Here is a 16,246-nt window from a genome sequence, read left to right on the forward strand (position 1 = left end):
AAAAACTGAGGACACTAAAGAGACCTTTCTACTGACTCTGAAAAACACCAAAAGAAAGATGCCCAGGGTCCCTGCTCATCTGTGTGAACGTGCCTTAGGCATGCTGCATGGAGGCATGAGGACTGCAGATGTGGCCAGGGCAATAAATTGCAATGTTCGTACAGTGAGATGCCTAAGACAGCGCTACAGGGAGACAGGAAGGATGGCTGATTGTCCTTGCAGTGGCAGACCAGGTGTAACAACACCTGCACAGGATCGGTACATTTGAATATCACACCTGCGGGACAGGTACAGGATGGCAACAACAACTGCTCGAGTTACAATAGGAATGCACAATCCCTCCATCAGTGCTCAGACTGTCCGCAATAGGCTGAGAGAGGCTGGACTGAGGGCTTGTAGACCTGTTGTAAGGCAGGTCCTTACTAGACATCACTGGCAACAAGGTCGCCTATGGGCACAAACCCAACTTCGCTGGACCAGACAGGACTGGCAAAAAGTGCTCTTCACTGATGAGTCGTGGTTTTGTCTCACCAGGGGTGATGGTTGGACTTGAGTTTATTGTCGAAGGAATGAGTGTTACACCGAGGCCTGTACTCTTGAGCGGGATCGATTTGGAGGTGGAGGGTCCGTCATGGTCTGGGGCAGTGTGTCACAGCATAATCGGACTGAGCTTGTTGTCATTGCAGGCAATCTCAACGCTGTGCATTACAGGGAAGACATCCTCCTCCCTCATGTGATACCCTTCCTGCAGGCTCGTCCTGACATGACAGTGCCACTAGCCATACTGCTCGTTTTCGTTCTGTGCATGATTTCCTGCAAGACAGGAATGTCAGTGTTCTGCCATGGCCAGCGAAGAGCCCAGATCTCAATCCCATTGAGCACGTCTGGGACCTGTTTGATTGGAGGGTGAGGGCTAGGGCCATTCCCCACAGATATGTCCGGGAACTTGCAAGTGCCTTGGTGGAAGAGTGAGGTAACATCTCGCAGCAAAAACTGGCAAATCTGGTGCAGTCCATGAGGAGGAGATGTACTGCAGTACTTAATGCAGCTGGTGGCCACACCAGATACTGACTATTACTTTTGATTTTGACCCCCCCTTTGTTAAGGGACACATTATTCCATTTCTGTTAGTCACATGTCTGTGAAACTTGTTCAGTTTATGTCTTAGTTGTTGAATCTTTTTATGTTCATACAAATATTTACACATGTTAACTTTGCTGAAAATAAAAGCTGTTGAAAATGAGAAGACGTTTCTTTTTTTTGCTGAGTTTATATATATATATATATATATAGAGAGAGAGAGAGAGAGAGAGAGAGAGAGAGAGAGAGAGAGAGTAAAACATTGCTTTTTAAGATTCAAAGAGTCACTTTTTCCTTTTTTGAAATTGCAGCATGAAGTCAGAGGGGAGTATTTGCCATACTGCATATTTGTTTAGACAGGATGCAGCAGGGATGGGATGCTGTCACAAAACAGGACCAGATAAATACAAGTTTACTCTCACAAATGCACACACTCTGAACTATAACTCTCTTGCACTTTTACTGTATGTACATGTTACAAGACCTAAAACAGATAAGCACTTATGAAGCCTCAAATATCATTTGACAGCTCAAATATCATATCTTGTCCCTTCTTGTTCCTCTGGAAGAGATAGCTTTTGTTCACCACATGGCCCATTCTGTAGCCACAGGCAGGGTAATTTAGTTTTGTCTTCAGTATTCCTTCATACAGTATGTCCCTCTGCATTTACCTAGTCAAATCATCATGATAACATCACTCCATAACCCTAACAACAAAGTATTGTCGCCATACCATTGTACAGTGGTGGTATCAGATGGTAATATCATGGTATTGCTAATAGTGGATTTTTCCACTGAAGCACACAAGATGTTTTTTAGAACATTCTCAAATCATCATGGTGTAACATGGATCATTAGGTTTTGCACAAACAGCGCAAGTGCATGCTGTCATTTAAGCAAAAAGGGCACATACCAAATACTAAGACATTCTAATAAATCCATGTTAATTTTTCAATTAAAATTTTCACTCGATATAATTTGTAATAGGGAAAAAAAGTTTTATTAATAAAGAAATAGAACCATCCTAGTTGTCACTTTTGGCCACCACTGTATATTGAAATAGTTTTGTGAAGTTTTGAGGTAATTTGCCTGGATCAGCATGTTGACATTAATCCAGACTGCTTACAATTAATAACTGCAGGTCACATGACACAGGCTCAGTTGATTTTATTTCCTCTTGAATGCATTGATCTGGAAGTGATGGGGCCATAGCTCAGTGTTTTGTCCAGACCTGTGTGTGGAAAGATCTGTCTGGGGCCCTGACCTGTGTGTGTCGTGTGGGCAGGAGGTGTAAACACTGTGACCGTGGTCCCGAACAGTCCGACTGCATGAGTGAACAGCACTATGCACTCCACTCACAGAGGAAATACACTGGGCTTTGTTTATGCTTCAGGGGCCTTCACTGTTAAAAAATGTGAGAAAGCGAGGGGGAGGGAGAAAGAGAGTAAGAATTCAACTTCTCTTTGACTTTCCATGACGATTTAAAAGGTTTTTTGGCTTTACAAATAAAAAAGACACCTCAGTCCCAGCAGATGGTTGTTAGAAGCGATGTGTTCTTAAAAACCCCGCCGTTTAAAGATGTTCTGTGGTCACCCACTCTGCCCTCAGGACTGTATCTGCCCTCACATTATTAAACTCATGCTGCATAGAGAACAGTCTAGCATGGCAGGCCCGATAGAAATGTTTTTGACATCGGCACACTGCCGCCCTCTCACCAGACGCAATCACGCCAGTTTACCTTCCAACGCACAATGGCATCTATTTTTTAATTTTTTTATTTATCCTGCAAAATTTTTTTTTTTTTTTTTTTTTTTTTGTCTCTCGCTCTTAAACCCTCCATTCTTCTCCCCCAAAGAGGTGCCTCTGTTCACTGCAGATAAATAGAAATTCCAAACTCCAACGCTTCATTTGTCATGGTATGAAATCCAAGAGTGGAATCTAGAAATAGCTGCAGCAATGTTAATGTGCAGTGCCTGAGGCCTGATAACATGTAGGAGGTTTTTAGTGATATTTGCCTCTTGCATATTTTGTTCTGGGATTTTTTTTTTTCTCTCTCTTTTCTTTCTTTTTTTAAGAAAGAGAAGAAAAAACCAAGATCTGCACTTTTTCAGTGCAAATATTGCAAAATGATATTCCTATTTCCTCCACAGTGGCTGAGCCCATTATTTAGCTTTGACATTACAGTTTTAATTGAATTGAATGCAATTTACACTTTAAGAAAACTTTTAATTAAACACCATATGGACAGATCGTGGGGAGGAGTGGCCTCCACAAAGTTTCCTGAGGGAAATTTGTGATATAATTAAGAATATGAACTGTAATGACACTCATGGATTTAATGAAACTCGCAATGCAAATAGGGCTATGTATAACCAGCATTTATCTGTCAGAATGAGTGAAGTTTGGAGATGTGTCTGGGAATCCTGTTCCCTTGAGTCCATTTCATGGAAAATATGAAGATATCATGGGGGTGGGGACCCAAAGGACTGGTCACTTGGGAGCTTGCATGACCTTACCAAGACTAATGGTGTACTTTAGATTGCTGAAACATTTTGTAAATGATTTGCAACATGTCCCAGGCTCCCTGTTCGAAAACACGGGGTGATGCCTAAAATTAAATTGAAATGATGACCTAAAAACAACCAATGCCTTAGTTAAACATCTAAATATTAAAAGTGTTTCAGTCTGTTTAGGAAGATTTTCAAGCTGCCACCTGTGCTTTTGAAATTAATTTTTTGTGAATATTGTTGCACGCTTTCATGAATGACAGGTGGGCCATCTTATAACTGCTTAAAAGTACATAATTGAGCACATATTTACAGCTCTATGGACATGCTAGCTGTTTTATATTTCTTAAAGGCTTGGCAGTATTGATCTAATGGAACATTGTTTTTCATTTTTACTGAATGGGGTCACCCAAACATTTCAATACCCAACCCATAAAATGAAAGTAAATGGTGACTGAGGCTGTCAGTCCCTAACATTCTTTTGTTGGTGTAACCCAGTGTAGCCAAGTGAATTTAGTCATATTAACTTATATTTTTCATAGTTATTTAACCCTTTAAGTTTGGATTGGCCCACCTGTGGAAAGAAATAGTAATCAAAATATATATTAAAACTACAGTCTTGACCAACTCAAATTAGGTATCGATTTAAAGCTTAGGAGCTTTAATTCACAATGCATGTAGGCATTATGACCAAAACTGAACAAGTGCTTTGAAATTTGCAGACAAATCAGAAGTGTTCCATTTTGATAATTTATTTAAATTTTGCACTGTACATTTTATTGTAATCAGTAAAAATATCATTGACATACGTTACATGCAAACAGGTGTTTCTTATAAGTCTCATTTTCACTTATAACTTCACAACAAATAAACATAACATAAAATATCACATACCATTACTTAGAGGAGGGGATTCCCATTAAAATAAGCCCATGCACAACATAATCGGATGCATAAATCATTAGATAATTCACATTAAGCACAATGTGCACACAGCACATAATGTGTTATCTGGCTAAAAACACGTTAGCTTTTCTGGATCAGATGACTTCTTCGGAAATGATGTAGTATGTTGTCCAGCATCATGGAACGCTAAACCAATCGTATTAGGATTCAGATTGCTGCAATTAGAGGTGGAAGTCATCCAAATATGGGCAGAGAGGATTGTTCACTCTAATTACATATTGCCACTAGGAGTTGACGCCAAGTACATGACACAGACTTAATGATGACACAAATGACACAGAATGGAACTGAATTTGATCTCGTTACTCATGCCTGCATGCTTTGGAAAGAGAGCATACCTTTTATCATTGTTGTGTTAGCATGTGTCATTAGTTCTTATGTACAATTATTATGCTTTATTTGTTTGGAGAGGCTTTGGGACACATGGAGATGTTTTTGGACACTAGGATAAATTATATTGTAATACTATAACTTTTGATTGCTTTGTTGTATCAACACAACATTTTACTCAGTTGCAGGTGGCATGATTGGGAACAAAACAAAAGCAGTTTTTCTGAGCTACCTTATTTATACTCTGAGAGATATAATGTAAAATCAGAAAAATACGGGAAAAAAAGTTACGATTTTGGCACGTTTGTTTTTGTGATTTTTCAGCAGTTTCTTAGGCTAAGAGTCTCATTTATCATAATCAATATCATTAAACATTTTAAATGTTTTCTTTAAAATGATAGCAAACATTTTTTTGTAGAGTTATAAGCCTTTTTTTTTTTAGGCATGCCAGGAACAGGAAGTCTTTAAAAACACCTTCAGAGATTAAAGGGTTAAGATCTTACCATACCAAGTATATTTTTAGGTTACCTGACAATAAAGGTTTACAGTGCATGTCAATTTCAGACATTGTTACAGTTAACACAAACGAAAACTAACTAAAATCATTTTTGTTTACTAAAAAAAAATAATAACTAAAATTATTGGAAAAAACTGAAACTAAACTAAAATACTTTTTCATAATTCCAAAACTAATTAAAATAAAATAAAAATTTTCTTGAATACATTTTAGTTTTAGTTTTTTGATATAATAGGGTGAATATGGGCAAAGTGGGATTCTTTTGGAAATTGTACATTTCTTGACACTTTGAATTATTATCCAATCGCCACATAACCTAACATTATAACTTTGAAAAAAGCTTAGGATATCTTCTACCTTAGCCAAAAGCAAAAATTAAGAAATATTTAATACTGGGAAGTAGAACTTTTGAAGACCCTCTTTTGATCAAATCCCAGATTGTTTTATGCAGTACTGGTAAAGTGACAGGAAAAATTATTTTCTATTTAGACTATTTGGAATACATTTTTTATATTTTCTAATACACTTTCACAACATTAAGTGTATTTAGTTTTTATAACCTCAACAAGATTTACATCAAATTTCTGTCATTTTCTTTACCATTGCTTTTACCACTAGTGGTCATGAAATGAGCTCTGCCACACATTCCAAAGTAAAATCATCAATTTAAAACCTCAAAAGGATAAAGGGATAGTTCACCCAAACATTAAAAATTCTCTCATCATTTACTCACCCTCAAGCCATTCCAGATGTGTGTGACTTTCATTCATCTGCTGAACACAAATGAAGGTTTTTAGAAGAATATCTCAGCTCTGTAGGCCCTTATAATGCAAGTCAACGGGGTCCAGAAAGCATGTAAAGGCAGCATAAAAGTCATCCAAAAGTTGTTTTATCCATGTCTTTTGAAGAGATCTAATCTGTTTTAGGTGATAACAGACCAAAATGTAACTCCTTTTTCACTGTACATCTTGCAATTGCAGTCTACATGAACGATTGTGATTTCAAGCTCGATTACACTTACTAATACAGTTCACAGAGCGCTAGATGACGCTGGGAAATATAATCGAGCTTGAAATCATGATTGCCAAGGAGACTGCTGAAGTCAAGATTTACAGTAAAAAAGGACTTAAATACTGATCTGTTTCTCACCAACACCTATCATAGACATGGATTTAACCACTGGAGTTGTAAGCATTACTTTGGGTTCAGCAGAAGTAAGAAAGTCATTCACATCTGGAATATCATGAGGGTGAGTAAATGATGAGAACTTTCATTTTTGGGTGAGCTATCCCTTTAATTGTTTACTCCCCAAAGATTAGTTTAGTAATGATTTATAATCATGTAAGGAAATACATATGGATACACAGGGTTGGGGAGTAACGGAATACATGTAACAGGATTACGTATTTAAAATACAAAATATAAGTAACTGTATTCCACTACAGTTACAATTTAAATCATTGGTATTTAGAATACAGTTACATTCAAAAAGTATTTTGATTACTGATGAGATTACTTTGCATTTTATTGTCATTTGTTTCATTTAATATTTAAAACTTTCAGATGGAAAACATTTATACATATAAATGATGCGATCCAAAGTGCATTTGAGCAGCGGTGAAACACTTTCTTATGATATTTTACGTTCATACGAGCAGACAGAGGAGTAAGTTTGAAGTAAGTTTGGAGCAGAAGAAATAGAAATAAACCTTGTGTAAATTGTCAGCTTTACGCTAAGCTAAAATGCTATTTCTAGATATTTTACATGCATGTTACCAGACACGATCATATTTATCAAGAAAATTCACATTAGTTCATAATTTCTTTTTTTCTAGTAAGACCTTTGATATCAGGGCAAAAATCGTATTCTTGATAATAATTTTTGTATTGTTTTCCTGTAAAAATATCTAAAAATCCTTAAAACAAGATCAGTTTGATTTATCTTGTTTTAGAAACAACATTGCTTAAGATATTTAGGTTTTTCAGAGAATGTATTTTTAACATGTATGTTTTGTCTTACTGTACTGGCAGAGTTTTTATAGTCAAAACAAGTGAAAATATCTACCAGTGCTGAAGAAGTAATCCAAAGTATTTAGAATACGTTACTGACCTTGAGTAATCTAATTGAATACGTTACAAATTACATTTTACAGCATGTATTCTGTAATCTGTAGTGGAATACATTTCAAAAGTAACCCTCCCAACTCTGTGGATACACTGTGGATCAAGTTTAAATGTCCTTTGTCACTTTACCAATATTCATCCTATATTATAAAATTTGCAACATTTACAATCCACATTAAACATGAAAATACCACTAGATAGAGTAACACAAGACTGCCCTGAGAAATGTAATGATGTTAGACTTTTTAAATTACACCAGTAAACGCTCAGCTTTGGCAGCCATAAAAAATACTAAAACTAAAATTAAAATAAAAACTAAACTGAAACAACAGTTCACTGAGAAAATGAAAAATAAACTAAAACTAACAAACTGTGAAAACTAACGAAAACTATGAAAAAATTGTAATGACAAATTGAATATAAAATAGAAATAAAAACGAAATTAAAAATCCAAAATTATAATAACACTGATTTCAGATCGGTTTTATGGTCTAATTCATGTAATTGTCAACTAATTACTCAACAAATCTACAAAAAAGTTGTTAATATTGAAATGTACAGTTATAAGCTTTTACAGCAGCAAAGACTCTCAGTGAAAAAGGATTTGATATTGGAACTCTCCCTTTGGTCAAATGTTATTGCACTTGAAATAAAAGTTTTGTTTTTCATTTTGGAATATGTGCACTCAGACATAAAAATAAATAAATAAGAACCGAACACAGAGTACTGAGGCTATTCTGTGCTTGTGTTCTCTGATCCTGATGCATCTCACAGGGGTCACGGGGGTGAGAGAGGACATCGCCTAATTACCAATAAAAGCTGACGGTAAAATGTCTTGTGTTGCACAGATTCAAAGGGTGGGCAAAGATGTTAAAAGCCTGGTACACAAAAGAATTTGCAGCGGGAGCTTCATGAAAGGCAGAGAGACAGTAAATATGAGAGCTAAGATGACAAGACACAAAGGCAAGGAAAAGAAAGAAAAAAGCAAGCTGTATAAAAGACAGGAAACACAATGTTTTCAGCACAACAAACTCATCTACAGATAGCCTAGGACTTGAAAACAATTATCAGCCATCTTTCCCATCTCTATAGCTCTGTTTTTCATTTTGTGAGGGCCCTTTGTTTTTCTCAAGGACATATTAATTATTTTAGATCAGTGTGATTTTAATGCATAGAATAAAGCTTGTCTTTGTGCCATCTGAGATTGGTCAGCCTCTGCATCTTTTCTTGCATCTGAAGGCTAGAGAGACACATTTCAAAGTTATTAAAGATTGTTTGTTGTAGTGTAGAGCTTATATATCCCCTACATTACCTGTACTTCTTCACCACCGTTATCACGTGAAACTCTATTTAAAGGCATAATTGTAGGGGTAAATTGAAGGGATAAATTCTGTCATCATTCACTCACACTCATGTTGTTCCAAACCTGTATGGATCTCAAAAGGAGATGTTAGGCAGACTGTAAGCCTCAGTCACCTTTCACTTTCATTGCATCTTTCATTCCATACAATGAAGTAGAAAGGTGACTGAGACTAACATAACACCTCTTTTTGAGTTACACGGAAGAAAGAAAGTCATGCAGGTTTGGAATAACATGAGGCTGAGTAAACAATGATATAATTTTCATTTTTAGGTGAACTACAGTATACCTTTAAATGCCACTGGAATTGGCTTCTCTGAATTTTTGAACCATTCTAGACTGTTCGGAGACAAAAGAGAAGAAAAGTTTGAAGAAAGGAAACAAAATTGAATGTTTTAAGATTAAAAGTGTGATGAATTGGCTGTGAAGTGTTTGCACAGCAGAATATCCTTAGCAGCCAGCAAGCACACTTTTGACATCCATAGATTGAAATCACCTCTATAAAAATGCTGTTTTAGAAATACTAACTTTGGATTATGTGATATCACTCTCTCTCACTCCACAAACCCCTCTGAAAAGACCTTTATATTTGCCTATGAATAAATAGAAAGGGCATCTATATATGCAGCCCTCCCAAAAATCTCTGCATTCCTCATTTAATTGAGAACAAAATCCTACAAACAGAGCTGGTCCAAAGTAAACTATTCAAAATCCCAATTCAGCCAATCAGGTGGGAAGATTTAGTCTTTCTGGCGATGGCATCTCCACCCTCTTGTGTGGGGTACAGATGAGCTATTGTCCCACTGACTCGCAAAGCACACAAGCAGTACTGTAACACCTCAGAAAACCTCAGCCACTGAGACTAAACACACTGCTGTCATAATACAACAGTCCTTCTCTGCCAGAAAAATGACAGAATTCTTTATTTAACATTGTAAAATATATGGAGTGAGGAAAAGGTATATATTTTCTACATATTGCCATATTTATATGAACTAAATATCATATTACAGAATATTTTTCATAAGAGAAATAGGGAAAGCATATTCTGATTTACAGATAAAATATCGATAAAGAAACAAACATTTACATTTCTAATCTGTAACTTCACAGAAATGTTACTTTATTTATTTTTATTGCAAAAATTATCAAATGAGTTTGATTTGGCATTTATTTTTTTATTTTTTTATTTAGAAAAATCTTTAAAGAATCATTATAATTGCAAAAGATTGAATTAAAATGTAGCTATATGAACATAATGGAAAGTATATCTATATATTAGATGATGTAACTGCTCACCATTTCTTTATTTCTCACATTTCTAATAGTCTTTTTGCTTTTTTGCAGTTAAACTGAATAGTCCTGAAGTGTGACTTTTAAAAGAACAAATGTGATATAAACTGCCTGTATAATAATTGTACATTTTGACAATTTAAAAAATGCTCTTTAAAATAGTTTTAAATGGAGTTTAGCATGTCATACAGTGAGTTATTGTTAAAACTGCTTAACATATCCGGTCATCTCTCTATAGTTTTTGCTTTAAAATACAAAAATACATACATGTTTCTTTTTTCAGTCATTATAGAGAAGAAACTCACCTCAATTTTACTGCCATCCAGCTGCGCAGTTTAGCATAACTAACAAGATAGGGTGAATTGCAGGTCTTGAAGTTACTGCAGCTGTTAAGTCAGATACCAAAAATCATCTTAATCATCACTACGTCAACCCAGAAGCCATGGGTAGCACACTGCTGCCATCTGTTGTCATTTTTCTGTGGTGCAGAGACACATTTTGGGAGGTGATGTGGACGTGTAATGTCTTTCTGCAGATTCCTTACATTATTAGACAGATTATTATGTAGTCTACCTTTTATTTGTTGTCACATATTTTATCATCTAGTTTTATACATTTCCAAATGTATGTAAACAGTATGCTGATATAACAGAAAGATGTATTCATCCACAAACAACTTGCCCTTTACAGACAAATATAAATGACTTAAGGCCCCTCTTGAGGTAAAAATACATGAACAGCAAAAGCACAATCAAATGCTTTTTAAAATCAAGTTTTAGTAAGATGCTGATGTGCAAAGCATGTTTGATCATAATCAATTAACCTCTGTACACTATTACTGACACTCCCCGAACCCTGTCTCTGGTGACCTCTGACCCCAAAAGTAATATCATTAGTAACATTGGGAACTGAAAGTCAAACATATGATTTTTGGTGTGCAGGAAGTGCAACCCTGAATATAATTGTTTGCCTTAGATTATAGTGTGTGGGTCAGGTTTTATCTACATTGTGGGGACCAAACGTCTTTAATATGAAATTATTAAAGTAAAAATATAAAAATTTAGTGTGTTCAGGGGTTTGGGGTAGGGCACAGAAAATATCATTAGCTCTGTAAAGAAACAATAGAAGTCAATGAAAAGTCGTAACCATGATAGAAAGAACAAATGTATGTGCACACTAAGCTATAGTTTGAGGATAAAAGTGTGCCCCAAAATGAGCGAAATCTGACAAAACCTTCCTTTGGGGACAATCAGAGACATTCTCAATTGGAAAATTGATTGTTTGAAGGGTAGGGTCAGGGTGTTGGTTAGGGTTAATGAAGAGTAATTAGCTTTATATGATAACAATGGAAGTACATATAGTATGTCCCCATTTAGATTTAAATCAAGTAGGTTTGTGTGTTTTGTGTGACTACACAAACAATAGCATGTAGCATGTTTGCATGCATGTTCTTACACCGATTATGCTTAATAAGCCGACAAAGCGTGTGGTCATGTAAACGGCAATAAACGTCATTCCTTTATCGGTTTAAGGTCATAAAAGGTGTAAGAATAAACCAGTCGACACAGGTAGATTTTTGCCCATTACGCAAAAATCTTGTTTCGTGTGGCATGTAAACATCTTTACCGGTGGTTTCACCGGCTTATCCAATGTGCGCATATGTTGAGCGCATATCTCTTCACGGTTTACGTCAAAAGTAGAGAATACTGTGCTTATTTAAAATCTCATGTAAACACTTTTTATTTTTTAAATAAACTGATATTTGGGATTAATCAGTGTATTTGTGTGCATGTAAACATGCTCAATAAAAACAGGCTTTTTAACTGCATTCTAAAACAAGTCTGATATCACATGTCTGAGAAATGGAAAGACTGTAGACTGTGGTCTACTTATTGAGATTGTAATAGCTTCGGGATAGAAAGAAAGAGAGCAAGGCATTATGTATTGACTAAACTATTAATCAGGACAGTAATTCTATCAACAAAGACCTCATAGAGTCATTTTGTGTGGACCACACAGACTGCTTCCCATTGTCGACAGTGTTGTTAATAGACTCAAAGCAGGGCCAAATCAGCCTATGACAATGGTGATCACTCAGTCATTTTCTCCATAGACTGCAGGCCTGTAACAACACTTTGACAGTCGGGATTTGCTCAGTGAAAAGCAACGGCAGCAGCGCTGAGATTAGTTTTGGAGCTCTCTCATAAGAGTTAAGTGCCGAGCAGCTCTGTACAAATCCTGTTTGATCCTCTTTGATTGTAGGATGTAAAGCATTTGAGGCTGTCAAGCCCTTTGTCATGATAGCACATGTTTTTCTCCATCTTCTTAGTCTATTGTTATGATCCGCTCTAGCAGCTGCTGTAGGCATTGTCATCGCTGTTAATCTGAGGGAATATCTTTAGCTTTCCATGTTATGAACAGCTGTTCATATTGTGCGAGTGTCGTTAATCTGATTCTCGATCTTTAGCTCCTCAATTTGAGGCTTTGGCTGGGCCATTACAATAACTATTGCATGGATTATTTGTTGTTATCATGAGCTGGATCTGTTCCACATCTGTAGATAAACACCTGGGCGGCCTGCTGTTGCCAGATGTTTGTCAGATGCAAACTTTGATTGTACAATTGCTTATTTAGATCTTAATTACTTTTATTTACAGGGAAGCCAATACGGATAGCACTAACTGAAGGAGTTTGAAGAAAATATGTCACAATAAGGGAGCATGCACCTGGATAGTGGAGGCACTATTATATTAACACCTTCAGGACCATCAGACATTCAAAATCAATGCAAAAAGCTTATCTTCAATATCATTCTGCTTTGTTTTCTGAAGTAAAAGATTGTTTTGTGTAAAAGATTGTCATCAATGCGTATATTCTGATTTGCCATTACAGCCATTGGAAGATGTGTATATGAATGCTGCTACTCATAAAGTGATTCCCAACCAGGCATAGGTGTATCCCATGGGGTACTAAATGAATAGTTCACCTAAAAGAGAAAATGATGTCATCTCTGATGCACCATCATGTTGTTCCAAACCCATATGACTTTCTTTCTTCTGTGAAAGACAAAAGGAGCCTCAGTCACCATTCACTTTCATTGCAACTTTTTTTCCATACAATGAAAGTAAATGGTGACTGAGACCGAAAAATCTGCCTAATCTCTATTTGTGTTCCATGGAAGACAGAAAGTCATACAGGTTGAAACAACATGAGGGTAAATAATGACAGAATTGTTTTTTTTTGTTTTTTTTTTTTTGTGGTGTACTATCACTTAAGCAGTTTCCAGGGAGAACTTGGAAATATTTATCTTTTACTTTGATAAACCTATAAAACAGATTCGTTTTTAAGGAAAGTTTAATATAAAAATACTTATATTAATCCTTTTTTTTTTTTCTTTTTTTTTTTTGTTAAAATAATAATGATAATGCTAGATGATTTCCAGTGTAATAATAGTTAAAAGGAAGACATTTCTGGTTTGGTGTCGAAGAAGGGGTACATAAGACAAAAAAGGATTGGGTGCAATGCTACTTTATGCAACACCCCCCACCCCAAAATCTCTTTATTAATACCTTCAAAACACTGGATCAGCCTTGCAGCACATTACAGCTGTCTTATTGTGAAGACACGCGTATTAATCCTGACAAGAGCTTTCATTAAACAATGAAAAACTAATGAGGTTACAATGAAATAAAAGTAGATCGAGCAAGTCATGTACAATTACCCCAAATATAAATATCCCCCCATGTTTAAATAGCCATTAATCAGATAAAAATAGACTGAAGGAGTCTTTTGTGATTAACGAGGTGAGACTTGTGCTAATTACGGTTTCCTCCGCTTGTAATTAGGTTAGCACGTCTAATCAAGATGAATGAACACCCTGACCCGCTGCACATTGTTTGTGGCTCACAAACCCAGCGGCTTTTACATCTTTATTCCTCAAACCATGTTATCATGACCTTGTCTCTATGAGACACACTCCCATAACTGTGTATTGCTTTATTACACCCTCCTGCGGTGTTAAAAGAAATGCACTGAATGAAAGCTTTGTCAAGCCCGTTCTGCCTTCAGCTGCTTTTATGCTTTTTCAGTCTTTTAGTCCATATCTACCACCTGTTGTGGAAAAAGTGAATGCATGAATACATGTGTGCAGTGTGCATGGGCGTTTTGTTAGATGAGTCTTGCTTTTAACGATGCAATGGAAAATGCTGTTTGGGAGGGCTTTGTAGGAAACAAGGTTTTTAAGGTTTATTCCATGTGTAATAAATGCATACATACACTCACTGAGCACTTTATTAAGAACACCTGTACACCTACTTTATTCATGCAATTATCTAATCAGACAATAGTGTGGCAGCAGTGCCATGCATAAAATCATGCAGATACAGGTCAGGAGCTTTAGTTAATGTTCACATCAACCATCAGAATGGGAGGAAATGAGACCTCAGTGATTTAGACCATGGCTTGATTGTTGGTGCCAGATGGGCTGAAAGAGTATTTCTGTAACTGCTGATCTCCTGGGATTTTCACGCACAACAGTCTCTAGAGTTTACTCAGAATGGTGTCAAAAACAAAAAACATCCAGTGAACGGCAGTTCTGTGGATGGAAACAGCTTGTTGATGAGAGAGATCAAGGGAGAATGGCCAGACTGGTTTGAGCTGACAGAAAGGCTACGGTAACTCAGATAACCACTCTATACAATTGTAGTGAGCAGAATAGCATCTCAGAATGCACAACACGTCAAACCTTGAGGTGGATGGTCTACAACAGCAGAAGACCACGTCGGGCACTTTATTAGGACAATAGTGTTCCTAATAAAGTTCTCAGTGAGTGTATTCTACTATTTTTGATCATATTATTGTAAGTAAATGAGGTACAAGGAGGTGTTAAAATTGTAATTGTAAACTTGACAAGTTTGCATGAATACATGTGTGCATACTTTTTGTTAGGCAGCTTGCTAATTTTTTTATTAATTCAATAGAAAGATATAGACAGAGAAAAACAATGCAAAATTTAGGGATGTTTGGGAAGGCTTTGTTTTATATTATATGGTATATAAGGTTTATATTGTGTAATAACTGCATATATTACTGTTTTATATGATTTTAGTTATATTTTATGTAAATGAGGCACATGGAGAAGTTGACAGTTTGTACACTGTCAGTATGTTTTGTATATCTCACACACTTCTAATTATTTCAGACAAGTATTTGTAATTTGACCTTTGTAAATTGGAAATAAGTTGAGACGTGAATAGCAGATACCAAATTTGTTTTTTAATGCTGAGCTCTGAGGAGGAAGGAAGTGGAACTAATTCAATTACAGTCTGAACTGAAGCACTGATATAATTATTTCTTTCTGAAACACTGCAGCATAAAAACGCAAGCATGGTTTTCTTTGTGGCCACTGTTTCCCACTTTGGTGAACAAGTGGTGGCACAATCTATTATTCAATGATTTCTCTGTTCACTGATATATATAATATTATATATACATACCTACATTTTATATATACATATATATATATATATATATATATACACACACACACACGTACACACACACACTCACAGCGCACTTTATTAGGTACACATGTACACCTACTTATTCATGCGATTATTCAAGCAAACAATCAGTTCTTGGAGTCAACGTGTTTAATGCAGGATAAATTGGCAAGAGTAAAGACCTGAGCGTCTTTGACAAGGGCCAAATTGTTATGGCCAGATGACTGGGTCAGAGCATCTCTGAAACAACAAGGCTTGTGGGGTGCTCCCAGTCACCAGTGGTGAGTACCCACCGACAGTGGTCCCTCAGACAAACCACCGACAGGGTGTTGGGTGCCCAAGGCTCATCGATGCGCGAGGGCAACGAAGGCTATCCTGTCTGGTCCGAACCATCTGGTCTACTGTGGCACAAGTCACAGAAAATTTGAATGATGGTTACGGGAGGAATGTTACAATTCACAGTGCATCGCACCCTGCTGCATATGGGGCTGCGTAGCCGCAGACCGGTCAGAGTGCCCATGATGACCCCTGTCCACTGTCGAAAGTGCCTACAATGGGCACACGAGTG

The sequence above is a fragment of the Myxocyprinus asiaticus genome, chromosome 45 (genome assembly GCF_019703515.2).
Source record: "Myxocyprinus asiaticus isolate MX2 ecotype Aquarium Trade chromosome 45, UBuf_Myxa_2, whole genome shotgun sequence".
NCBI lineage: Eukaryota > Metazoa > Chordata > Actinopteri > Cypriniformes > Catostomidae > Myxocyprinus > Myxocyprinus asiaticus.